General features: G+C 31.5%; 15 non-coding genes across 15 annotated transcripts; all 15 read left to right on the forward strand.

Moving 5' to 3' along the window:
• Positions 1-940: 940 nt before the first annotated feature.
• TRNAT-AGU (transfer RNA threonine (anticodon AGU)) lies at positions 941-1,014 on the forward strand. The gene has a single exon. It is a non-coding gene; the product is annotated as a tRNA-Thr (tRNA).
• A 3,978-nt stretch (positions 1,015-4,992) lies between these two features.
• Positions 4,993-5,066, forward strand: TRNAT-AGU (transfer RNA threonine (anticodon AGU)). The gene has a single exon. It is a non-coding gene; the product is annotated as a tRNA-Thr (tRNA).
• Positions 5,067-6,511: 1,445 nt separating this feature from the next.
• Positions 6,512-6,584, forward strand: TRNAT-UGU (transfer RNA threonine (anticodon UGU)). Its single transcript has one exon. It is a non-coding gene; the product is annotated as a tRNA-Thr (tRNA).
• A 430-nt stretch (positions 6,585-7,014) lies between these two features.
• On the forward strand, positions 7,015-7,088 carry TRNAT-AGU (transfer RNA threonine (anticodon AGU)). Its single transcript has one exon. It is a non-coding gene; the product is annotated as a tRNA-Thr (tRNA).
• Positions 7,089-9,037: 1,949 nt separating this feature from the next.
• On the forward strand, positions 9,038-9,111 carry TRNAT-AGU (transfer RNA threonine (anticodon AGU)). The gene has a single exon. It is a non-coding gene; the product is annotated as a tRNA-Thr (tRNA).
• Positions 9,112-10,556: 1,445 nt separating this feature from the next.
• Positions 10,557-10,629, forward strand: TRNAT-UGU (transfer RNA threonine (anticodon UGU)). The gene has a single exon. It is a non-coding gene; the product is annotated as a tRNA-Thr (tRNA).
• A 430-nt stretch (positions 10,630-11,059) lies between these two features.
• On the forward strand, positions 11,060-11,133 carry TRNAT-AGU (transfer RNA threonine (anticodon AGU)). Its single transcript has one exon. It is a non-coding gene; the product is annotated as a tRNA-Thr (tRNA).
• Positions 11,134-13,082: 1,949 nt separating this feature from the next.
• Positions 13,083-13,156, forward strand: TRNAT-AGU (transfer RNA threonine (anticodon AGU)). The gene has a single exon. It is a non-coding gene; the product is annotated as a tRNA-Thr (tRNA).
• A 1,952-nt stretch (positions 13,157-15,108) lies between these two features.
• Positions 15,109-15,182, forward strand: TRNAT-AGU (transfer RNA threonine (anticodon AGU)). Its single transcript has one exon. It is a non-coding gene; the product is annotated as a tRNA-Thr (tRNA).
• Positions 15,183-16,627: 1,445 nt separating this feature from the next.
• On the forward strand, positions 16,628-16,700 carry TRNAT-UGU (transfer RNA threonine (anticodon UGU)). Its single transcript has one exon. It is a non-coding gene; the product is annotated as a tRNA-Thr (tRNA).
• A 430-nt stretch (positions 16,701-17,130) lies between these two features.
• On the forward strand, positions 17,131-17,204 carry TRNAT-AGU (transfer RNA threonine (anticodon AGU)). The gene has a single exon. It is a non-coding gene; the product is annotated as a tRNA-Thr (tRNA).
• A 1,952-nt stretch (positions 17,205-19,156) lies between these two features.
• Positions 19,157-19,230, forward strand: TRNAT-AGU (transfer RNA threonine (anticodon AGU)). The gene has a single exon. It is a non-coding gene; the product is annotated as a tRNA-Thr (tRNA).
• Positions 19,231-20,675: 1,445 nt separating this feature from the next.
• On the forward strand, positions 20,676-20,748 carry TRNAT-UGU (transfer RNA threonine (anticodon UGU)). Its single transcript has one exon. It is a non-coding gene; the product is annotated as a tRNA-Thr (tRNA).
• A 430-nt stretch (positions 20,749-21,178) lies between these two features.
• Positions 21,179-21,252, forward strand: TRNAT-AGU (transfer RNA threonine (anticodon AGU)). The gene has a single exon. It is a non-coding gene; the product is annotated as a tRNA-Thr (tRNA).
• A 1,948-nt stretch (positions 21,253-23,200) lies between these two features.
• Positions 23,201-23,274, forward strand: TRNAT-AGU (transfer RNA threonine (anticodon AGU)). The gene has a single exon. It is a non-coding gene; the product is annotated as a tRNA-Thr (tRNA).
• Positions 23,275-25,973: the final 2,699 nt, after the last annotated feature.

A 25,973-nucleotide genomic window follows, 5' to 3' on the forward strand; every position in this document is an offset into this window, starting at 1 on the left:
CTTTTTTTTATAGTTAAATAACAGATTATTTTCATTAGATGAACCTTTGATATAATTTCAAAATGAAAAATTATAATTAGCTTACTATTGAATAATTCATCTTAATACTAAATAAAATTCTGAGTATTTTCAAGATGACAGAAGCTAGACTGTGAATGTAAAATGAAGGGTATATCAAAGAGGAAGATAAATAGGAAATAAAACCATGGAGTGGAAGAGGAAAAGTGATGCAATCCTCTACAATAATAATTTGTGAAACACTCAAAAATGTAATCTACTTTTATGAGTACTTTTTAACAAAGACTTAGGTATTCTTCTTAAGTGATGGGGAATTCTTTTATGTCTAACGTAATAACACAGATAAAGAAGACTGCACAGAAGGCATTGAGAACCAATAAAAGCAACTAAGTGAATTATTCAATTGCCGTAGGGCAAAGAGGTGCTGTGGCTTAGTGGTTAAAGCGCCTGTCTCGTAAACAAGAAATCCTGATTTCAAATCTCAGCAGTACCTCAAATTTGCTCCAAACTTATAGAATTTAATTTCTTCAAGAAAATGTTAAATACAGTTTAAAAACAAGAGTAGACTCCTATTCACTTTAGAATGCTTCATCTCATAATGAAATAAGCACTTGGTATTTGCAGAATTTCAAAGCAATACAATGCATGAATAAGGGAAATGAGAATTACAACGACCAGGAAAGAGATGAAAATTCAATTTAGAGTTGAATTTAACTAATGCATTTCACTCACAAGACATAATTCAATATTCTAGAAGAACGGTAAGCCACCTCTTATGGAAGTATTTTTAAATAAATTTGGTGTTCTCACCTACAGTGTTTAAGAACAGAGTTGTGTGAACTTGGAAAAGAAAACTAAAAAAACAAAACTGATTTCTATTTCACTCCATTCAGCTAACTATTTCATAGAACTTTGTCATGCAGGTGCTGTGGCTTAGCTGGTTAAAGCGCCTGTCTAGTAAACAGGAGATCCTGAGTTCAAATCTCAGCAGCATCTTCATATTTTAATTGTTAAATTACAGATCAGTTTCCTGACATGTTCACTTACACAATTTAAAAATGAAAAATCTGAGTCATCTTACTAATAGACAGTTCATCTTAATATTAAACAAAATTCAGAGAATTTTCATGGTAACAGAAGCAATACTTTGAATGTAAAAGGAAGAGTAAATCAAATAGGAAGGTATATATGAACTAAAACCCTAGAGTTGAAGGCAATTGATGTATTCCTCTACAATTATTATGTGTAAACCACACAAAAATGTAATCCACTTTTCTAAGTACTTTTTAACTAAAATGTAGGTATTCTTCTTAAGTGGTGGGGAATGCTTTTCTGTTCAACATTTCACCACAGATAAACAAGACTGCACTGAAGGCAGTGAGGACAAGTCATCTCCACAAAGTCAGCTATTCATAGTTTGTAAGATAAGTAGGTGCTGTTGTTTAGTGGTCAAAGCTTCTCTCTTATAAATAGGAAGTCCTGTTTTCAAATTTCAGCAACACTTTAGAATTAGTTCAAACTTTTAAAACTCAATTTCTTCAAGTACACATTAAATATAGTTTAAAAACAAGAGTAGTGTTCTTTTGACTTTAGAATGCTTGATCTCCAAATGAAATAAACACTTTGTGTTTTGCAGAATTTCAAAGCAATACCATAAAAGAATAGGGGAAAAGAGAATGTTAAAGAAAAGGAAAGAGACGACAAACAAATTGAAAGTTCAATTTAACTAATGCATTTTACTCACAACACATAATTTTATATTCTATAGGTAGGGTAAGTCACTCATTAAGGAAGTATTCTAAAATAAATTTGGTCTTCTAACCTATAGTGTTTGACAACAGAGTTGTATCAACTTAGAAAAGAAAATTGAAAAACAAGATTTCTATTGCACTCCATTCTGTTATCAGATCCAGTAAAGTTTGACATGCAGGTTCTGTGGCCTAGCTGGTTAAAGTGTCTTTATGGAAAACAGGAGATCCTAACTTCAACTCTTAGCAGCACCTTTCTCTTTTTTTTATAGTTAAATAACAGATTATTTTCATTAGATGAACCTTTGATATAATTTCAAAATGAAAAATTAGAATTAGCTTACTATTGAATAATTCATCTTAATACTAAATAAAATTCTGAGTATTTTCAAGATGACAGAAGCTAGACTGTGAATGTAAAATGAAGGGTATATCAAAGAGGAAGATAAATAGGAAATAAAACCATGGAGTTGAAGAGGAAAAGTGATGCAATCCTCTACAATAATAATTTGTGAAACACTAAAAAATGTAATCTACTTTTATGAGTACTTTTTAACAAAGACTTAGGTATTCTTCTTAAGTGATGGGGAATTCTTTTATGTCTAACGTAATAACACAGATAAAGAAGACTGCACAGAAGGCATTGAGAACCAATAATGGCAACTAAGTGAATTATTTAATTGCTGTAGGTCAAAGAGGTGCTGTGGCTTAGTGGTTAAAGTCCCTGTCTCTTAAACAGGAAATTCTGAGTTCAAATCTCAGCAGTACCTCAAATTTGCTTCAAACTTATAGAATTTAATTTCTTCAAGAAAATGTTAAATACAGTTTAAAAACAAGAATAGACTCCTATTCACTTTAGAATGCTTCATCTCATAATGAAATAAGCACTTGGTATTTTTCAGAATTTCAAAGCAATACCATGCATGAATAAGGGAAATGAGAATTACAACGACCAGGAAAGAGATGAAAATTCAATTTAGAGTTGAATTTAACTAATGCATTTCACTCACAAGACATAATTCAATATATTAGAAGAACGGTAAGCCACCTCTTATGGAAGTATTTTAAAATAAATTTGGTGTTCTCACCTACAGTGTTTCAGAACCGAGTTGTGTGAACTTAGAAAAGAAAATTAAAAAAACAAAACTGATTTCTATTTCACTCCATTCAGCTAACTATTTCATAGAACTTTGTCATGCAGGTTCTGTGGCTTAGCTGGTTAAAGCGCCTGTCGAGGAAATAGGAGATCCAGAGTTCAAATCTCAGCAGCACCTTCATACTTTAATTGTTAAATTACAGATCAGTTTCCTGACATGTTCTCTTACACAATTTAAAAATGAAAAATCTGAGTCATCTTACTAATAGACAGTTCATCTTAATATTAAACAAAATTCAGAGAATTTTCATGGTAACAGAAGCAATACTTTGAATGTAAAAGGAAGAGTAAATCAAATAGGAAGGTATATATGAACTAAAACCCTAGAGTTGAAGGCAATTGATGTATTCCTCTACAATTATTATGTGTAAACCACACAAAAATGTAATCCACTTTTCTAAGTACTTTTTAACTAAAATGTAGGTATTCTTCTTAAGTGGTGGGGAATGCTTTTCTGTTCAACATTTCACCACAGATAAACAAGACTGCACTGAAGGCAGTGAGGACAAGTCATCTCCACAAAGTCAGCTATTCATAGTTTGTAAGATAAGTAGGTGCTGTTGTTTAGTGGTCAAAGCTTCTCTCTCATAAATAGGAAGTCCTGTTTTCAAATTTCAACAACACTTTAGAATTAGTTCAAACTTTTAAAACTCAATTTCTTCAAGTACACATTAAATATAGTTTAAAAACAAGAGTAGTGTTCTTTTGACTTTAGAATGCTTGATCTCCAAATGAAATAAACACTTTGTGTTTTGCAGAATTTCAAAGCAATACCATAAAAGAATAGGGGAAAAGAGAATGTTAAAGAAAAGGAAAGAGACGACAAACAAATTGAAAGTTCAATTTAACTAATGCATTTTACTCACAACACATAATTTTATATTCTATAGGTAGGGTAAGTCACTCATTAAGGAAGTATTCTAAAATAAATTTGGTCTTCTAACCTATAGTGTTTGACAACAGAGTTGTATCAACTTAGAAAAGAAAATTGAAAAACAAGATTTCTATTGCACTCCATTCTGTTATCAGATCCAGTAAAGTTTGACATGCAGGTTCTGTGGCCTAGCTGGTTAAAGTGTCTTTATGGAAAACAGGAGATCCTAACTTCAACTCTTAGCAGCACCTTTCTCTTTTTTTTATAGTTAAATAACAGATTATTTTCATTAGATGAACCTTTGATATAATTTCAAAATGAAAAATTAGAATTAGCTTACTATTGAATAATTCATCTTAATACTAAATAAAATTCTGAGTATTTTCAAGATGACAGAAGCTAGACTGTGAATGTAAAATGAAGGGTATATCAAAGAGGAAGATAAATAGGAAATAAAACCATGGAGTTGAAGAGGAAAAGTGATGCAATCCTCTACAATAATAATTTGTGAAACACTCAAAAATGTAATCTACTTTTATGAGTACTTTTTAACAAAGACTTAGGTATTCTTCTTAAGTGATGGGGAATTCTTTTATGTCTAACGTAATAACACAGATAAAGAAGACTGCACAGAAGGCATTGAGAACCAATAATGGCAACTAAGTGAATTATTTAATTGCTGTAGGTCAAAGAGGTGCTGTGGCTTAGTGGTTAAAGTCCCTGTCTCTTAAACAGGAAATCCTGAGTTCAAATCTCAGCAGTACCTCAAATTTGCTCCAAACTTATAGAATTTAATTTCTTCAAGAAAATGTTAAATACAGTTTAAAAACAAGAGTAGACTCCTATTCACTTTAGAATGCTTCATCTCATAATGAAATAAGCACTTGGTATTTTTCAGAATTTCAAAGCAATACCATGCATGAATAAGGGAAATGAGAATTACAACGACCAGGAAAGAGATGAAAATTCAATTTAGAGTTGAATTTAACTAATGCATTTCACTCACAAGACATAATTCAATATATTAGAAGAACGGTAAGCCACCTCTTATGGAAGTATTTTTAAATAAATTTGGTGTTCTCACCTACAGTGTTTCAGAACCGAGTTGTGTGAACTTAGAAAAGAAAATTAAAAAAACAAAACTGATTTCTATTTCACTCCATTCAGCTAACTATTTCATAGAACTTTGTCATGCAGGTGCTGTGGCTTAGCTGGTTAAAGCGCCTGTCTAGTAAATAGGAGATCCTGAGTTCAAATCTCAGCAGCACCTTCATACTTTAATTGTTAAATTACAGATCAGTTTCCTGACATGTTCTCTTACACAATTTAAAAATGAAAAATCTGAGTCATCTTACTAATAGACAGTTCATCTTAATATTAAACAAAATTCAGAGAATTTTCATGGTAACAGAAGTAATACTTTGAATGTAAAAGGAAGAGTAAATCAAATAGGAAGGTATATATGAACTAAAACCCTAGAGTTGAAGGCAATTGATGTATTCCTCTAAAATTATTATGTGTAAACCACACAAAAATGTAATCCACTTTTCTAAGTACTTTTTAACTAAAATGTAGGTATTCTTCTTAAGTGGTGGGGAATGCTTTTCTGTTCAACATTTCACCACAGATAAACAAGACTGCACTGAAGGCAGTGAGGACAAGTCATCTCCACAAAGTCAGCTATTCATAGTTTGTAAGATAAGTAGGTGCTGTTGTTTAGTGGTCAAAGCTTCTCTCTCATAAATAGGAAGTCCTGTTTTCAAATTTCAGCAACACTTTAGAATTAGTTCAAACTTTTAAAACTCAATTTCTTCAAGTAAACATTAAATATAGTTTAAAAACAAGAGTAGTGTTCTGTTGACTTTAGAATGCTTGATCTCCAAATGAAATAAACACTTTGTGTTTTGCAGAATTTCAAACCAATATCATAAAAGAATAGGGGAAAAGAGAATGTTAAAGAAAAGGAAAGAGACAACAAACAAATTGAAAGTTCAATTTAACTAATGCATTTTACTCACAACACATAATTTTATATTCTATAGCTAGGGTAAGTCACTCATTAAGGAAGTATTCTAAAATAAATGTGGTCTTCTCACCCATAGTGTTTGACAACAGAGTTGCATCAACTTAGAAAAGAAAATTGAAAAACGAGATTTCTATTGCACTCCATTCTGTTATCAGATCCAGTAAAGTTTGTGATGCAGGTTCTATGGCCTAGGTGGTTAAAGTGTCTTTATGGAAAACAGGAGATCATAACTTCAACTCTTAGCAGCACCTTTCTCTTTTCATAGTTAAATAACACATTATTTTCATTAGATGAACCTTTGATATAATTTAAAAATGAAAAATTTGAATCAGCTTACTATTGAACAATTCATCTTGATACTAAATAAAATTCAGAGTATTTTCAAGATGACAGAAGCTAGACTGTGAATGTAAAATGAAGGGTATATCAAAGAGGAAGATAAATAGGAAATCAAACCATGGAGTTGAAGAGGAAAAGTGATGCAATCCTCTACAATAATAATTTGTGAAACACTCAAAAATGTAATCTACTTTTATGAGTACATTTTAACAAAGACTTAGGTATTCTTCTTAAGTGATGGGGAATTATTTTATGTCTAAAGTAATAACACAGAAAAAGAAGACTCCACAGAAGGCATTGAGAACCAATAATGCAACTAAGTGAATTATTCAATCGCCTTAGGACAAAGAGGTGCTGTGGCTTAGTGGTTAAAGCGCCTGTCTTGTAAACAAGAAATCCTGAGTTCAAATCTCAGCAGTACCTCAAATTTGGTCCAAACTTATAGAATTTAATTTCTTCAAGAAAATGTTAAATACAGTTTAAAAACAAGAGTAGACTCCTATTCACTTTAGAATGCTTCATCTCATAATGAAATAAGCACTTGGTATTTTGCAGAATTTCAAAGCAATACCATGCATGAATAAGGGAAATGAGAATCACAACGACCAGGAAAGAGATGAAAATTCAATTTAGAGTTGAATTTAACTAATGCATTTCACTCACAAGACATAATTCAATATATTAGAAGAACGGTAAGCCACCTCTTATGGAAGTATTTTTAAATAAATTTGGTGTTCTCACCTACAGTGTTCCAGAACCGAGTTGTGTGAACTTAGAAAAGAAAATTAAAAAAACAAAACTGATTTCTATTTCACTCCATTCAGCTAACTATTTCAATAAACTTTGTCACACAGGTGCTGTGGCTTAGCTGGTTAAAGCCCCTGTCTAGTAAACAGGAGATCCTGAGTTCAAATCTCAGCAGCACCTTCATATTTTAATTGTTAAATTACAGATCAGTTTCCTGACATGTTCTCTAACTCAATTTAAAAATGAAAAATCTGAGTCATCTTACTAATAGACAGTTCATCTTAATATTAAACAAAATTCAGAGAATTTTCATGGTAACAGAAGCAATACTTTGTAAAAGGAAGAGTAAATCAAATAGGAAGGTATATATGAACTAAAACCCTAGAGTTGAAGGCAATTGATGTATTCCTCTACAATTATTATGTGTAAACCACACAAAAATGTAATCCACTTTTCTAAGTACTTTTTAACTAAAATGTAGGTATTCTTCTTAAGTGGTGGGGAATGCTTTTCTGTTCAACATTTCACCACAGATAAACAAGACTGCACTGAAGGCAGTGAGGACAAGTCATCTCCACAAAGTCAGCTATTCATAGTTTGTAAGATAAGTAGGTGCTGTTGTTTAGTGGTCAAAGCTTCTCTCTCATAAATAGGAAGTCCTGTTTTCAAATTTCAGCAACACTTTAGAATTAGTTCAAACTTTTAAAACTCAATTTCTTCAAGTACACATTAAATATAGTTTAAAAACAAGAGTAGTGTTCTTTTGACTTTAGAATGCTTGATCTCCAAATGAAATAAACACTTTGTGTTTTGCAGAATTTCAAAGCAATACCATAAAAGAATAGGGGAAAAGAGAATGTTAAAGAAAAGGAAAGAGACGACAAACAAATTGAAAGTTCAATTTAACTAATGCATTTTACTCACAACACATAATTTTATATTCTATAGGTAGGGTAAGTCACTCATTAAGGAAGTATTCTAAAATAAATTTGGTCTTCTAACCTATAGTGTTTGACAACAGAGTTGTATCAACTTAGAAAAGAAAATTGAAAAACAAGATTTCTATTGCACTCCATTCTGTTATCAGATCCAGTAAAGTTTGACATGCAGGTTCTGTGGCCTAGCTGGTTAAAGTGTCTTTATGGAAAACAGGAGATCCTAACTTCAACTCTTAGCAGCACCTTTCTCTTTTTTTTTATAGTTAAATAACAGATTATTTTCATTAGATGAACCTTTGATATAATTTCAAAATGAAAAATTATAATTAGCTTACTATTGAATAATTCATCTTAATACTAAATAAAATTCTGAGTATTTTCAAGATGACAGAAGCTAGACTGTGAATGTAAAATGAAGGGTATATCAAAGAGGAAGATAAATAGGAAATAAAACCATGGATTGGAAGAGGAAAAGTGATGCAATCCTCTACAATAATAATTTGTGAAACACTCAAAAATGTAATCTACTTTTATGAGTACTTTTTAACAAAGACTTAGGTATTCTTCTTAAGTGATGGGGAATTCTTTTATGTCTAACGTAATAACACAGATAAAGAAGACTGCACAGAAGGCATTGAGAACCAATAATGGCAACTAAGTGAATTATTTAATGGCTGTAGGTCAAAGAGGTGCTGTGGCTTAGTGGTTAAAGTCCCTGTCTCTTAAACAGGAAATCCTGAGTTCAAATCTCAGCAGTACCTCAAATTTGCTCCAAACTTATAGAATTTAATTTCTTCAAGAAAATGTTAAATACAGTTTAAAAACAAGAGTAGACTCCTATTCACTTTAGAATGCTTCATCTCATAATGAAATAAGCACTTGGTATTTTTCAGAATTTCAAAGCAATACCATGCATGAATAAGGGAAATGAGAATTACAACGACCAGGAAAGAGATGAAAATTCAATTTAGAGTTGAATTTAACTAATGCATTTCACTCACAAGACATAATTCAATATATTAGAAGAACGGTAAGCCACCTCTTATGGAAGTATTTTTAAATAAATTTGGTGTTCTCACCTACAGTGTTTCAGAACCGAGTTGTGTAAACTTAGAAAAGAAAATTAAAAAAACAAAACTGATTTCTATTTCACTCCATTCAGCTAACTATTTCATAGAACTTTGTCATGCAGGTGCTGTGGCTTAGCTGGTTAAAGCGCCTGTCTAGTAAACAGGAGGTCCTGAGTTCAAATCTCAGCAGCACCTTCATATTTTAATTGTTAAATTACAGATCAGTTTCCTGACATGTTCACTTACACAATTTAAAAATGAAAAATCTGAGTCATCTTACTAATAGACAGTTCATCTTAATATTAAACAAAATTCAGAGAATTTTCATGGTAACAGAAGCAATACTTTGAATGTAAAAGGAAGAGTAAATCAAATAGGAAGGTATATATGAACTAAAACCCTAGAGTTGAAGGCAAATGATGTATTCCTCTACAATTATTATGTGTAAACCACACAAAAATGTAATCCACTTTTCTAAGTACTTTTTAACTAAAATGTAGGTATTCTTCTTAAGTGGTGGGGAATGCTTTTCTGTTCAACATTTCACCACAGATAAACAAGTCTGCACTGAAGGCAGTGAGGACAAGTCATCTCCACAAAGTCAGCTATTCATAGTTTGTAAGATAAGTAGGTGCTGTTGTTTAGTGGTCAAAGCTTCTCTCTCATAAATAGGAAGTCCTGTTTTCAAATTTCAGCAACACTTTAGAATTAGTTCAAACTTTTAAAACTCAATTTCTTCAAGTAAACATTAAATATAGTTTAAAAACAAGAGTAGTGTTCTGTTGACTTTAGAATGCTTGATCTCCAAATGAAATAAACACTTTGTGTTTTGCAGAATTTCAAACCAATATCATAAAAGAATAGGGGAAAAGAGAATGTTAAAGAAAAGGAAAGAGACAACAAACAAATTGAAAGTTCAATTTAACTAATGCATTTTACTCACAACACATAATTTTATATTCTATAGCTAGGATAAGTCACTCATTAAGGAAGTATTCTAAAATAAATTTGGTCTTCTCACCCATAGTGTTTGACAACAGAGTTGTATCAACTTAGAAAAGAAAATTGAAAAACGAGATTTCTATTGCACTCCATTCTGTTATCAGATCCAGTAAAGTGTGTGATGCAGGTTCTGTGGCCTAGGTGGTTAAAGTGTCTTTATGGAAAACAGGAGATCATAACTTCAACTCTTAGCAGCACCTTTCTCTTTTCATAGTTAAATAACAGATTATTTTCATTAGATGAACCTTTGATATAATTTAAAAATGAAAAATTTGAATCAGCTTACTATTGAACAATTCATCTTGATACTAAATAAAATTCAGAGTATTTTCAAGATGACAGAAGCTAGACTGTGAATGTAAAATGAAGGGTATATCAAAGAGGAAGATAAATAGGAAATCAAACCATGGAGTTGAAGAGGAAAAGTGATGCAATCCTCTACAATAATAATTTGTGAAACACTCAAAAATGTAATCTACTTTTATGAGTACATTTTAACAAAGACTTAGGTATTCTTCTTAAGTGATGGGGAATTATTTTATGTCTAAAGTAATAACACAGAAAAAGAAGACTCCACAGAAGGCATTGAGAACCAATAATGCAACTAAGTGAATTATTCAATCGCCTTAGGACAAAGAGGTGCTGTGGCTTAGTGGTTAAAGCGCCTGTCTTGTAAACAAGAAATCCTGAGTTCAAATCTCAGCAGTACCTCAAATTTGGTCCAAACTTATAGAATTTAATTTCTTCAAGAAAATGTTAAATACAGTTTAAAAACAAGAGTAGACTCCTATTCACTTTAGAATGCTTCATCTCATAATGAAATAAGCACTTGGTATTTTGCAGAATTTCAAAGCAATACCATGCATGAATAAGGGAAATGAGAATCACAACGACCAGGAAAGAGATGAAAATTCAATTTAGACTTGAATTTAACTAATGCATTTCACTCACAAGACATAATTCAATATATTAGAAGAACGGTAAGCCACCTCTTATGGAAGTATTTTTAAATAAATTTGGTGTTCTCACCTACAGTGTTCCAGAACCGAGTTGTGTGAACTTAGATAAGAAAATTAAAAAAACAAAACTGATTTCTATTTCACTCCATTCAGCTAACTATTTCAATAAACTTTGTCACACAGGTGCTGTGGCTTAGCTGGTTAAAGCGCCTGTCTAGTAAACAGGAGATCCTGAGTTCAAATCTCAGCAGCACCTTCATATTTTAATTGTTAAATTACAGATCAGTTTCCTGACATGTTCTCTAACACAATTTAAAAATGAAAAATCTGAGTCATCTTACTAATAGACAGTTCATCTTAATATTAAACAAAATTCAGAGAATTTTCATGGTAACAGAAGCAATACTTTGAATGTAAAAGGAAGAGTAAATCAAATAGGAAGGTATATATGAACTAAAACCCTAGAGTTGAAGGCAATTGATGTATTCTTCTACAATTATTATGTGTAAACCACTCAAAAATTTAATCCACTTTTCCAAGCACTTTTGAACTAAAATGTAGGTATTCTTCTTAAGTGGTGGGGAATGCTTTTCTGTTCAACATTTCACCACAGATAAACAAGACTGCACTGAAGGCAGTGAGGACAAGTCATCTCCACAAAGTCAGCTATTCATATTTTGTAAGATAAGTAGGTGCTGTTGTTTAGTGGTCAAAGCTTCTCTCTCATAAATAGGAAGTCCTGTTTTCAAATTTCAGCAACACTTTAGAATTAGTTCAAACTTTTAAAACTCAATTTCTTCAAGTAAACATTAAATATAGTTTAAAAACAAGAGTAGTGTTCTGTTGACTTTAGAATGCTTGATCACCAAATGAAATAAACACTTTGTGTTTTGCAGAATTTCAAAGCAATACCATAAATGAATAGGGGAAAAGAGAATGTTAAAGAAAAGGAAAGAGACGACAAACAAATTGAAAGTTCAATTTAACTAATGCATTTTACTCACAACACATAATTCAATATTCTATAGGTAGGGTAAGTCACTCATTAAGGAAGTATTTTAAAATAAATGAGGTCTTCTCACCTATAGTGTTTGACAACAGAGTTGTATCAACTTAGAAAAGAAAATTGAAAAACGAGATTTCTATTGCACTCCATTCTGTTATCAGATCCAGTAAAGTTTGTCATGCAGGTTCTGTGGCCTAGGTGGTTAAAGTGTCTTTATGGAAAACAGGAGATCCTAACTTCAACTCTTAGCAGCACCTTTTTTCTTTTCATAGTTAAATAACAGATTATTTTCATTAGATGAACCTTTGATATAATTTCAAAATGAAAAATTAGAATTAGCTTACTATTGAACAATTCATCTTAATACTAAATACAATTCAGAGTATTTTCAAGATGACAGAAGCTAGACTGTGAATGTAAAATGAAGGGTATATCAAAGAGGAATATAAATAGGAAATAAAACCATGGAGTTGAAGAGGAAAAGTGATGCAATCCTCTACAATAATAATTTGTGAAACACTCAAAAATGTAATCTACTTTTATGAGTACTTTTTAACAAAGACTTAGGTATTCTTCTTAAGTGATGGGGAATTCTTTTATGTCTAACGTAATAACACAGATAAAGAAGACTGCACAGAAGGCATTGAGAACCAATAATAGCAACTAAGTGAATTATTCAATTGCCGTAGGGCAAAGAGGTGCTGTGGCTTAGTGGTTAAAGCGCCTGTCTCGTAAACAAGAAATCCTGATTTCAAATCTCAGCAGTACCTCAAATTTGCTCCAAACTTATAGAATTTAATTTCTTCAAGAAAATGTTAAATACAGTTTAAAAACAAGAGTAGACTCCTATTCACTTTAGAATGCTTCATCTCATAATGAAATAAGCACTTGGTATTTGCAGAATTTCAAAGCAATACAATGCATGAATAAGGGAAATGAGAATTACAACGACCAGGAAAGAGATGAAAATTCAATTTAGAGTTGAATTTAACTAATGCATTTCACTCACAAGACATAATTCAATATTCTAGAAGAACGGTAAGCCACCTCTTATGGAAGTATTTTTAAATAAATTTGGTGTTCTCACCTACAGTGTTTAAGAACAGAGTTGTGTGAACTTAGAAAAGAAAACTAAAAAAACAAAACTGATTTCTATTTCACTCCATTCAGCTAACTATTTCATAGAACTTTGTCATGCAGGTGCTGTGGCTTAGCTGGTTAAAGCACCTGTCTAGTAAACAGGAGATCCTGAGTTCAAATCTCAGCAGCACCTTCATATTTTAATTGTTAAATTACAGATCAGTTTCCTGACATGTTCACTTACACAATTTAAAAATGAAAAATCTGAGTCATCTTACTAATAGACAGTTCATCTTAATATTAAACAAAATTCAGAGAATTTTCATGGTAACAGAAGCAATACTTTGAATGTAAAAGGAAGAGTAAATCAAATAGGAAGGTATATATGAACTAAAACCCTAGAGTTGAAGGCAATTGATGTATTCCTCTACAATTATTATGTGTAAACCACACAAAAATGTAATCCACTTTTCTAAGTACTTTTTAACTAAAATGTAGGTATTCTTCTTAAGTGGTGGGGAATGCTTTTCTGTTCAACATTTCACCACAGATAAACAAGACTGCACTGAAGGCACTGAGGACAAGTCATCTCCACAAAGTCAGCTATTCATAGTTTGTAAGATAAGTAGGTGCTGTTGTTTAGTGGTCAAAGCTTCTCTCTCATAAATAGGAAGTCCTGTTTTCAAATTTCAGCAACACTTTAGAATTAGTTCAAACTTTTAAAACTCAATTTCTTCAAGTACACATTAAATATAGTTTAAAAACAAGAGTAGTGTTCTTTTGACTTTAGAATGCTTGATCTCCAAATGAAATAAACACTTTGTGTTTTGCAGAATTTCAAAGCAATACCATAAAAGAATAGGGGAAAAGAGAATGTTAAAGAAAAGGAAAGAGACGACAAACAAATTGAAAGTTCAATTTAACTAATGCATTTTACTCACAACACATAATTTTATATTCTATAGGTAGGGTAAGTCACTCATTAAGGAAGTATTCTAAAATAAATTTGGTCTTCTAACCTATAGTGTTTGACAACAGAGTTGTATCAACTTAGAAAAGAAAATTGAAAAACAAGATTTCTATTGCACTCCATTCTGTTATCAGATCCAGTAAAGTTTGACATGCAGGTTCTGTGGCCTAGCTGGTTAAAGTGTCTTTATGGAAAACAGGAGATCCTAACTTCAACTCTTAGCAGCACCTTTCTCTTTTTTTTATAGTTAAATAACAGATTATTTTCATTAGATGAACCTTTGATATAATTTCAAAATGAAAAATTAGAATTAGCTTACTATTGAATAATTCATCTTAATACTAAATAAAATTCTGAGTATTTTCAAGATGACAGAAGCTAGACCGTGAATGTAAAATGAAGGGTATATCAAAGAGGAAGATAAATAGGAAATAAAACCATGGAGTTGAAGAGGAAAAGTGATGCAATCCTCTACAATAATAATTTGTGAAACACTCAAAAATGTAATCTACTTTTATGAGTACTTTTTAACAAAGACTTAGGTATTCTTCTTAAGTGATGGGGAATTCTTTTATGTCTAACGTAATAACACAGATAAAGAAGACTGCACAGAAGGCATTGAGAACCAATAATGGCAACTAAGTGAATTATTTAATTGCTGTAGGTCAAAGAGGTGCTGTGGCTTAGTGGTTAAAGTCCCTGTCTCTTAAACAGGAAATCCTGAGTTCAAATCTCAGCAGTACCTCAAATTTGCTCCAAACTTATAGAATTTAATTTCTTCAAGAAAATGTTAAATACAGTTTAAAAACAAGAGTAGACTCCTATTCACTTTAGAATGCTTCATCTCATAATGAAATAAGCACTTGGTATTTTTCAGAATTTCAAAGCAATACCATGCATGAATAAGGGAAATGAGAATTACAACGACCAGGAAAGAGATGAAAATTCAATTTAGAGTTGAATTTAACTAATGCATTTCACTCACAAGACATAATTCAATATATTAGAAGAACGGTAAGCCACCTCTTATGGAAGTATTTTTAAATAAATTTGGTGTTCTCACCTACAGTGTTTCAGAACCGAGTTGTGTGAACTTAGAAAAGAAAATTAAAAAAACAAAACTGATTTCTATTTCACTCCATTCAGCTAACTATTTCATAGAACTTTGTCATGCAGGTGCTGTGGCTTAGCTGGTTAAAGCGCCTGTCTAGTAAATAGGAGATCCTGAGTTCAAATCTCAGCAGCACCTTCATACTTTAATTGTTAAATTACAGATCAGTTTCCTGACATGTTCTCTTACACAATTTAAAAATGAAAAATCTGAGTCATCTTACTAATAGACAGTTCATCTTAATATTAAACAAAATTCAGAGAATTTTCATGGTAACAGAAGCAATACTTTGAATGTAAAAGGAAGAGTAAATCAAATAGGAAGGTATATATGAACTAAAACCCTAGAGTTGAAGGCAATTGATGTATTCCTCTACAATTATTATGTGTAAACCACACAAAAATGTAATCCACTTTTCTAAGTACTTTTTAACTAAAATGTAGGTATTCTTCTTAAGAAGTGGGGAATGCTTTTCTGTTCAACATTTCACCACAGATAAACAAGACTGCACTGAAGGCAGTGAGGACAAGTCATCTCCACAAAGTCAGCTATTCATAGTTTGTAAGATAAGTAGGTGCTGTTGTTTAGTGGTCAAAGCTTCTCTCTCATAAATAGGAAGTCCTGTTTTCAAATTTCAGCAACACTTTAGAATTAGTTCAAACTTTTAAAACTCAATTTCTTCAAGTAAACATTAAATATAGTTTAAAAACAAGAGTAGTGTTCTGTTGACTTTAGAATGCTTGATCTCCAAATGAAATAAACACTTTGTGTTTTGCAGAATTTCAAACCAATATCATAAAAGAATAGGGGAAAAGAGAATGTTAAAGAAAAGGAAAGAGACAACAAACAAATTGAAAGTTCAATTTAACTAATGCATTTTACTCACAACACATAATTTTATATTCTATAGCTAGGGTAAGTCACTCATTAATGAAGTATTCTAAAATAAATTTGGTCTTCTCACCCATAGTGTTTGACAACAGAGTTGTATCAACTTAGAAAAGAAAATTGAAAAACGAGATTTCTATTGCACTCCATTCTGTTATCAGATCCAGTAAAGTTTGTGATGCAGGTTCTGTGGCCTAGGTGGTTAAAGTGTCTTTATGGAAAACAGGAGATAATAACTTCAACTCTTAGCAGCACCTTTCTCTTTTCATAGTTAAATAACAGATTATTTTCATTAGATGAACCTTTGATATAATTTAAAAATGAAAAATTTGAATCAGCTTACTATTGAACAATTCATCTTGATACTAAATAAAATTCAGAGTATTTTCAAGATGACAGAAGCTAGACTGTGAATGTAAAATGAAGGGTATATCAAAGAGGAAGATAAATAGGAAATCAAACCATGGAGTTGAAGAGGAAAAGTGATGCAATCCTCTACAATAATAATTTGTGAAACACTCAAAAATGTAATCTACTTTTATGAGTACATTTTAACAAAGACTTAGGTATTCTTCTTAAGTGATGGGGAATTATTTTAATTCTAAAGTAATAACACAGAAAAAGAAGACTCCACAGAAGGCATTGAGAACCAATAATGCAACTAAGTGAATTATTCAATCGCCTTAGGACAAAGAGGTGCTGTGGCTTAGTGGTTAAAGCGCTTGTCTTGTAAACAAGAAATCCTGAGTTCAAATCTCAGCAGTACCTCAAATTTGGTTCAAACTTATAGAATTTAATTTCTTCAAGAAAATGTTAAATACAGTTTAAAAACAAGAGTAGACTCCTATTCACTTTAGAATGCTTCATCTCATAATGAAATAAGCACTTGGTATTTTGCAGAATTTCAAAGCAATACCATGCATGAATAAGGGAAATGAGAATCACAACGACCAGGAAAGAGATGAAAATTCAATTTAGAGTTGAATTTAACTAATGCATTTCACTCACAAGACATAATTCAATATATTAGAAGAACGGTAAGCCACCTCTTATGGAAGTATTTTTAAATAAATTTGGTGTTCTCACCTACAGTGTTCCAGAACCGAGTTGTGTGAACTTAGAAAAGAAAATTTAAAAAACAAAACTGATTTCTATTTCACTCCATTCAGCTAACTATTTCAATAAACTTTGTCACACAGGTGCTGTGGCTTAGCTGGTTAAAGCGCCTGTCTAGTAAACAGGAGATCCTGAGTTCAAATCTCAGCAGCACCTTCATATTTTCATTGTTAAATTACAGATCAGTTTCCTGACATGTTCTCTAACACAATTTAAAAAAGAAAAATCTGAGTCATCTTACTAATAGACAGTTCATCTTAATATTAAACAAAATTCAGAGAATTTTCATGGTAACAGAAGCAATTATTTGAATGTAAAAGGAAGAGTAAATCAAATAGGAAGGTATATATGAACTAAAACCCTAGAGTTGAAGGCAATTGATGTATTCCTCTACAATGATTATGTGTAAACCACACAAAAATGTAATCCACTTTTCTAAGTACTTTTTAACTAAAATGTAGGTATTCTTCTAAAGTGGTGGGGAATGCTTTTCTGTTCAACATTTCACCACAGATAAACAAGACTGCACTGAAGGCAGTGAGGACAAGTCATCTCCACAAAGTCAGCTATTCATAGTTTGTAAGATAAGTAGGTGCTGTTGTTTAGTGGTCAAAGCTTCTCTCTCATAAATAGGAAGTCCTGTTTTCAAATTTCAGCAAAACTTTAGAATTAGTTCAAACTTTTAAAATTCAATTTCTTCAAGTACACATTAAATATAGTTTAAAAACAAGAGTAGTGTTCTTTTGACTTTAGAATGCTTGATCTCCAAATGAAATAAACACTTTGTGTTTTGCAGAATTTCAAAGCAATACCATAAAAGAATAGGGGAAAAGAGAATGTTAAAGAAAAGGAAAGAGACGACAAACAAATTGAAAGTTCAATTTAACTAATGCATTTTACTCACAACACATAATTTTATATTCTATAGGTAGGGTAAGTCACTCATTAAGGAAGTATTCTAAAATAAATTTGGTCTTCTAACCTATAGTGTTTGACAACAGAGTTGTATCAACTTAGAAAAGAAAATTGAAAAACAAGATTTCTATTGCACTCCATTCTGTTATCAGATCCAGTAAAGTTTGACATGCAGGTTCTGTGGCCTAGCTGGTTAAAGTGTCTTCATGGAAAACAGGAGATCCTAACTTCAACTCTTAGCAGCACCTTTCTCTTTTTTTTATAGTTAAATAACAGATTATTTTCATTAGATGAACCTTTGATATAATTTCAAAATGAAAAATTAGAATTAGCTTACTATTGAATAATTCATCTTAATACTAAATAAAATTCTGAGTATTTTCAAGATGACAGAAGCTAGACTGTGAATGTAAAATGAAGGGTATATCAAAGAGGAAGATAAATAGGAAATAAAACCATGGAGTTGAAGAGGAAAAGTGATGCAATCCTCTACAATAATAATTTGTGAAACACTCAAAAATGTAATCTACTTTTATGAGTACTTTTTAACAAAGACTTAGGTATTCTTCTTAAGTGATGGGGAATTCTTTTATGTCTAACGTAATAACACAGATAAAGAAGACTGCACAGAAGGCATTGAGAACCAATAATGGCAACTAAGTGAATTATTTAATTGCTGTAGGTCAAAGAGGTGCTGTGGCTTAGTGGTTAAAGTCCCTGTCTCTTAAACAGGAAATCCTGAGTTCAAATCTCAGCAGTACCTCAAATTTGCTCCAAACTTATAGAATTTAATTTCTTCAAGAAAATGTTAAATACAGTTTAAAAACAAGAGTAGACTCCTATTCACTTTAGAATGCTTTATCTCATAATGAAATAAGCACTTGGTATTTTTCAGAATTTCAAAGCAATACCATGCATGAATAAGGGAAATGAGAATTACAACGACCAGGAAAGAGATGAAAATTCAATTTAGAGTTGAATTTAACTAATGCATTTCACTCACAAGACATAATTCAATATATTAGAAGAACGGTAAGCCACCTCTTATGGAAGTATTTTTAAATAAATTTGGTGTTCTCACCTACAGTGTTTCAGAACCGAGTTGTGTGAACTTAGAAAAGAAAATTAAAAAAACAAAACTGATTTATATTTCACTCCATTCAGCTAAATATTTCATAGAACTTTGTCATGCAGGTGCTGTGGCTTAGCTGGTTAAAGCGCCTGTCTAGTAAATAGGAGATCCTGAGTTCAAATCTCAGCAGCACCTTCATACTTTAATTGTTAAATTACAGATCAGTTTCCTGACATGTTCTCTTACACAATTTAAAAATGAAAAATCTGAGTCATCTTACTAATAGACAGTTCATCTTAATATTAAACAAAATTCAGAGAATTTTCATGGTAACAGAAGCAATACTTTGAATGTAAAAGGAAGAGTAAATCAAATAGGAAGGTATATAGGAACTAAAACCCTAGAGTTGAAGGCAATTGATGTATTCCTCTACAATTATTATGTGTAAACCACACAAAAATGTAATCCACTTTTCTAAGTACTTTTTAACTAAAATGTAGGTATTCTTCTTAAGTGGTGGGGAATGCTTTTCTGTTCAACATTTCACCACAGATAAACAAGACTGCACTGAAGGCAGTGAGGACAAGTCATCTCCACAAAGTCAGCTATTCGTAGTTTGTAAGATAAGTAGGTGCTGTTGTTTAGTGGTCAAAGCTTCTCTCTCATAAATAGGAAGTCCTGTTTTCAAATTTCAGCAACATTTTAGAATTAGTTCAAACTTTTAAAACTCAATTTCTTCAAGTAAACATTAAATATAGTTTAAAAACAGGAGTAGTGTTCTGTTGACTTTAGAATGCTTGATCTCCAAATGAAATAAACACTTTGTGTGTTGCAGAATTTCAAACCAATATCATAAAAGAATAGGGGAAAAGAGAATGTTAAAGAAAAGGAAAGAGACAACAAACATATTGAAAGTTCAATTTAACTAATGCATTTTACTCACAACACATAATTTTATATTCTACAGCTAGGGTAAGTCACTCATTAAGGAAGTATTCTAAAATAAATGTGGTCTTCTCACCCATAGTGTTTGACAACAGAGTTGTATCAACTTAGAAAAGAAAATTGAAAAACGAGATTTCTATTGCACTCCATTCTGTTATCAGATCCAGTAAAGTTTGTGATGCAGGTTCTGTGGCCTAGGTGGTTAAAGTGTCTTTATGGAAAACAGGAGATCATAACTTCAACTCTTAGCAGCACCTTTCTCTTTTCATAGTTAAATAACAGATTATTTTCATTAGATGAACCATTGATATAATTTAAAAATGAAAAATTTGAATCAGCTTACTATTGAACAATTCATCTTGATACTAAATAAAATTCAGAGTATTTTCAAGATGACAGAAGCTAGACTGTGAATGTAAAATGAAGGGTATATCAAAGAGGAAGATAAATAGGAAATAAAACCATGGAGTTGAAGAGGAAAAGTGATGCAATCCTCTACAATAATAATTTGTGAAACACTCAAAAATGTAATCTACTTTTATGAGTACATTTTAACAAAGACTTAGGTATTCTTCTTAAGTGATGGGGAATTATTTTATGTCTAAAGTAATAACACAGAAAAAGAAGACTCCACAGAAGGCATTGAGAACCAATAATGCAACTAAGTGAATTATTCAATCGCCTTAGGACAAAGAGGTGCTGTGGCTTAGTGGTTAAAGCGCCTGTCTTGTAAACAGGAAATCCGGAGTTCAAATCTCAGTAGTACCTCAAATTTGGTCCAAACTTATAGAATTTAATTTCTTCAAGAAAATGTTAAATACAGTTTAAAAACAAGAGTAGACTCCTATTCACTTTAGAATGCTTCATCTCATAATGAAATAAGCACTTGGTATTTTGCAGAATTTCAAAGCAATACCATGCATGAATAAGGGAAATGAGAATCACAACGACCAGGAAAGAGATGAAAATTCAATTTAGAGTTGAATTTAACTAATGCATTTCACTCACAAGACATAATTCAATATATTAGAAGAACGGTAAGCCACCTCTTATGGAAGTATTTTTAAATAAATTTGGTGTTCTCACCTACAGTGTTCCAGAACCGAGTTGTGTGAACTTAGAAAAGAAAATTAAAAAAACAAAACTGATTTCTATTTCACTCCATTCAGCTAACTATTTCAATAAACTTTGTCACACAGGTGCTGTGGCTTAGCTGGTTAAAGCGCCTGTCTAGTAAACAGGAGATCCTGAGTTCAAATCTCAGCAGCACCTTCATATTTTAATTGTTAAATTACAGATCAGTTTCCTGACATGTTCTCTAACACAATTTAAAAATGAAAAATCTGAGTCATCTTACTAATAGACAGTTCATCTTAATATTAAACAAAATTCAGAGAATTTTCATGGTAACAGAAGCAATACTTTGTAAAAGGAAGAGTAAATCAAATAGGAAGGTATATATGAACTAAAACCCTAGAGTTGAAGGCAATTGATGTATTCCTCTACAATTATTATGTGTAAACCACACAAAAATGTAATCCACTTTTCTAAGTACTTTTTAACTAAAATGTAGGTATTCTTCTTAAGTGGTGGGGAATGCTTTTCTGTTCAACATTTCACCACAGATAAACAAGACTGCACTGAAGGCAGTGAGGACAAGTCATCTCCACAAAGTCAGCTATTCATAGTTTGTAAGATAAGTAGGTGCTGTTGTTTAGTGGTCAAAGCTTCTCTCTCATAAATAGGAAGTCCTGTTTTCAAATTTCAGCAACACTTTAGAATTAGTTCAAACTTTTAAAACTCAATTTCTTCAAGTACACATTAAATATAGTTTAAAAACAAGAGTAGTGTTCTTTTGACTTTAGAATGCTTGATCTCCAAATGAAATAAACACTTTGTGTTTTGCAGAATTTCAAAGCAATACCATAAAAGAATAGGGGAAAAGAGAATGTTAAAGAAAAGGAAAGAGACGACAAACAAATTGAAAGTTCAATTTAACTAATGCATTTTACTCACAACACATAATTTTATATTCTATAGGTAGGGTAAGTCACTCATTAAGGAAGTATTCTAAAATAAATTTGGTCTTCTAACCTATAGTGTTTGACAACAGAGTTGTATCAACTTAGAAAAGAAAATTGAAAAACAAGATTTCTATTGCACTCCATTCTGTTATCAGATCCAGTAAAGTTTGACATGCAGGTTCTGTGGCCTAGCTGGTTAAAGTGTCTTTATGGAAAACAGGAGATCCTAACTTCAACTCTTAGCAGCACCTTTCTCTTTTTTTTATAGTTAAATAACAGATTATTTTCATTAGATGAACCTTTGATATAATTTCAAAATGAAAAATTATAATTAGCTTACTATTGAATAATTCATCTTAATACTAAATAAAATTCTGAGTATTTTCAAGATGACAGAAGCTAGACTGTGAATGTAAAATGAAGGGTATATCAAAGAGGAAGATAAATAGGAAATAAAACCATGGAGTTGAAGAGGAAAAGTGATGCAATCCTCTACAATAATAATTTGTGAAACACTCAAAAATGTAATCTACTTTTATGAGTACTTTTTAACAAAGACTTAGGTATTCTTCTTAAGTGATGGGGAATTCTTTTATGTCTAACGTAATAACACAGATAAAGAAGACTGCACAGAAGGCATTGAGAACCAATAATGGCAACTAAGTGAATTATTTAATTGCTGTAGGTCAAAGAGGTGCTGTGGCTTAGTGGTTAAAGTCCCTATCTCTTAAAGAGGAAATCCTGAGTTCAAATCTCAGCAGTACCTCAAATTTGCTCCAAACTTATAGAATTTAATTTCTTCAAGAAAATGTTAAATACAGTTTAAAAACAAGAGTAGACTCCTATTCACTTTAGAATGCTTCATCTCATAATGAAATAAGCACTTGGTATTTTTCAGAATTTCAAAGCAATACCATGCATGAATAAGGGAAATGAGAATTACAACGACCAGGAAAGAGATGAAAATTCAATTTAGAGTTGAATTTAACTAATGCATTTCACTCACAAGACATAATTCAATATATTAGAAGAACGGTAAGCCACCTCTTATGGAAGTATTTTTAAATAAATTTGGTGTTCTCACCTACAGTGTTTCAGAACCGAGTTGTGTGAACTTAGAAAAGAAAATTAAAAAAACAAAACTGATTTCTATTTCACTCCATTCAGCTAACTATTTCATAGAACTTTGTCATGCAGGTGCTGTGGCTTAGCTGGTTAAAGCGCCTGTCTAGTAAATAGGAGATCCTGAGTTCAAATCTCAGCAGCACCTTCATACTTTAATTGTTAAATTACAGATCAGTTTCCTGACATGTTCTCTTACACAATTTAAAAATGAAAAATCTGAGTCATCTTACTAATAGACAGTTCATCTTAATATTAAACAAAATTCAGAGAATTTTCATGGTAACAGAAGCAATTATTTGAATGAAAAAGGAAGAGTAAATCAAATAGGAAGGTATATATGAACTAAAACCCTAGAGTTGAAGGCAATTGATGTATTCCTCTACAATTATTATGTGTAAACCACACAAAAATGTAATCCACTTTTCTAAGTACTTTTTAACTAAAATGTAGGTATTCTTCTTAAGTGGTGGGGAATGCTTTTCTGTTCAACATTTCACCACAGATAAACAAGACTGCACTGAAGGCAGTGAGGACAAGTCATCTCCACAAAGTCAGCTATTCATAGTTTGTAAGATAAGTAGGTGCTGTTGTTTAGTGGTCAAAGCTTCTCTCTCATAAATAGGAAGTCCTGTTTTCAAATTTCAGCAACACTTTAGAATTAGTTCAAACTTTTAAAACTCAATTTCTTCAAGTAAACATTAAATATAGTTTAAAAACAAGAGTAGTGTTCTGTTGACTTTAGAATGCTTGATCTCCAAATGAAATAAACACTTTGTGTTTTGCAGAATTTCAAACCAATATCATAAAAGAATAGGGGAAAAGAGAATGTTAAAGAAAAGGAAAGAGACAACAAACAAATTGAAAGTTCAATTTAACTAATGCATTTTACTCACAACACATAATTTTATATTCTATAGCTAGGGTAAGTCACTCATTAATGAAGTATTCTAAAATAAATTTGGTCTTCTCACCCATAGTGTTTGACAACAGAGTTGTATCAACTTAGAAAAGAAAATTGAAAAACGAGATTTCTATTGCACTCCATTCTGTTATCAGATCCAGTAAAGTTTGTGATGCAGGTTCTGTGGCCTAGGTGGTTAAAGTGTCTTTATGGAAAACAGGAGATCCTAACTTCAACTCTTAGCAGCACCTTTCTCTTTTCATAGTTAAATAACAGATTATTTTCATTAGATGAACCTTTGATATAATTTCAAAATGAAAAATTAGAATTAGCTTACTATTGAATAATTCATCTTAATACTAAATAAAATTCTGAGTATTTTCAAGATGACAGAAGCTAGACTGTGAATGTAAAATGAAGGGTATATCAAAGAGGAAGATAAATAGGAAATAAAACCATGGAGTTGAAGAGGAAAAGTGATGCAATCCTCTACAATAATAATTTGTGAAACACTAAAAAATGTAATCTACTTTTATGAGTACTTTTTAACAAAGACTTAGGTATTCTTCTTAAGTGATGGGGAATTCTTTTATGTCTAACGTAATAACACAGATAAAGAAGACTGCACAGAAGGCATTGAGAACCAATAATGGCAACTAAGTGAATTATTTAATTGCTGTAGGTCAAAGAGGTGCTGTGGCTTAGTGGTTAAAGTCCCTGTCTCTTAAACAGGAAATTCTGAGTTCAAATCTCAGCAGTACCTCAAATTTGCTTCAAACTTATAGAATTTAATTTCTTCAAGAAAATGTTAAATACAGTTTAAAAACAAGAATAGACTCCTATTCACTTTAGAATGCTTCATCTCATAATGAAATAAGCACTTGGTATTTTTCAGAATTTCAAAGCAATACCATGCATGAATAAGGGAAATGAGAATTACAACGACCAGGAAAGAGATGAAAATTCAATTTAGAGTTGAATTTAACTAATGCATTTCACTCACAAGACATAATTCAATATATTAGAAGAACGGTAAGCCACCTCTTATGGAAGTATTTTAAAATAAATTTGGTGTTCTCACCTACAGTGTTTCAGAACCGAGTTGTGTGAACTTAGAAAAGAAAATTAAAAAAACAAAACTGATTTCTATTTCACTCCATTCAGCTAACTATTTCATAGAACTTTGTCATGCAGGTTCTGTGGCTTAGCTGGTTAAAGCGCCTGTCGAGGAAATAGGAGATCCAGAGTTCAAATCTCAGCAGCACCTTCATACTTTAATTGTTAAATTACAGATCAGTTTCCTGACATGTTCTCTTACACAATTTAAAAATGAAAAATCTGAGTCATCTTACTAATAGACAGTTCATCTTAATATTAAACAAAATTCAGAGAATTTTCATGGTAACAGAAGCAATACTTTGAATGTAAAAGGAAGAGTAAATCAAATAGGAAGGTATATATGAACTAAAACCCTAGAGTTGAAGGCAATTGATGTATTCCTCTACAATTATTATGTGTAAACCACACAAAAATGTAATCCACTTTTCTAAGTACTTTTTAACTAAAATGTAGGTATTCTTCTTAAGTGGTGGGGAATGCTTTTCTGTTCAACATTTCACCACAGATAAACAAGACTGCACTGAAGGCAGTGAGGACAAGTCATCTCCACAAAGTCAGCTATTCATAGTTTGTAAGATAAGTAGGTGCTGTTGTTTAGTGGTCAAAGCTTCTCTCTCATAAATAGGAAGTCCTGTTTTCAAATTTCAACAACACTTTAGAATTAGTTCAAACTTTTAAAACTCAATTCTTCAAGTACACATTAAATATAGTTTAAAAACAAGAGTAGTGTTCTTTTGACTTTAGAATGCTTGATCTCCAAATGAAATAAACACTTTGTGTTTTGCAGAATTTCAAAGCAATACCATAAAAGAATAGGGGAAAAG

Source organism: Pleurodeles waltl, chromosome 12, assembly GCF_031143425.1.
Source record: "Pleurodeles waltl isolate 20211129_DDA chromosome 12, aPleWal1.hap1.20221129, whole genome shotgun sequence".
NCBI classification, from domain to species: Eukaryota; Metazoa; Chordata; class Amphibia; order Caudata; family Salamandridae; genus Pleurodeles; species Pleurodeles waltl.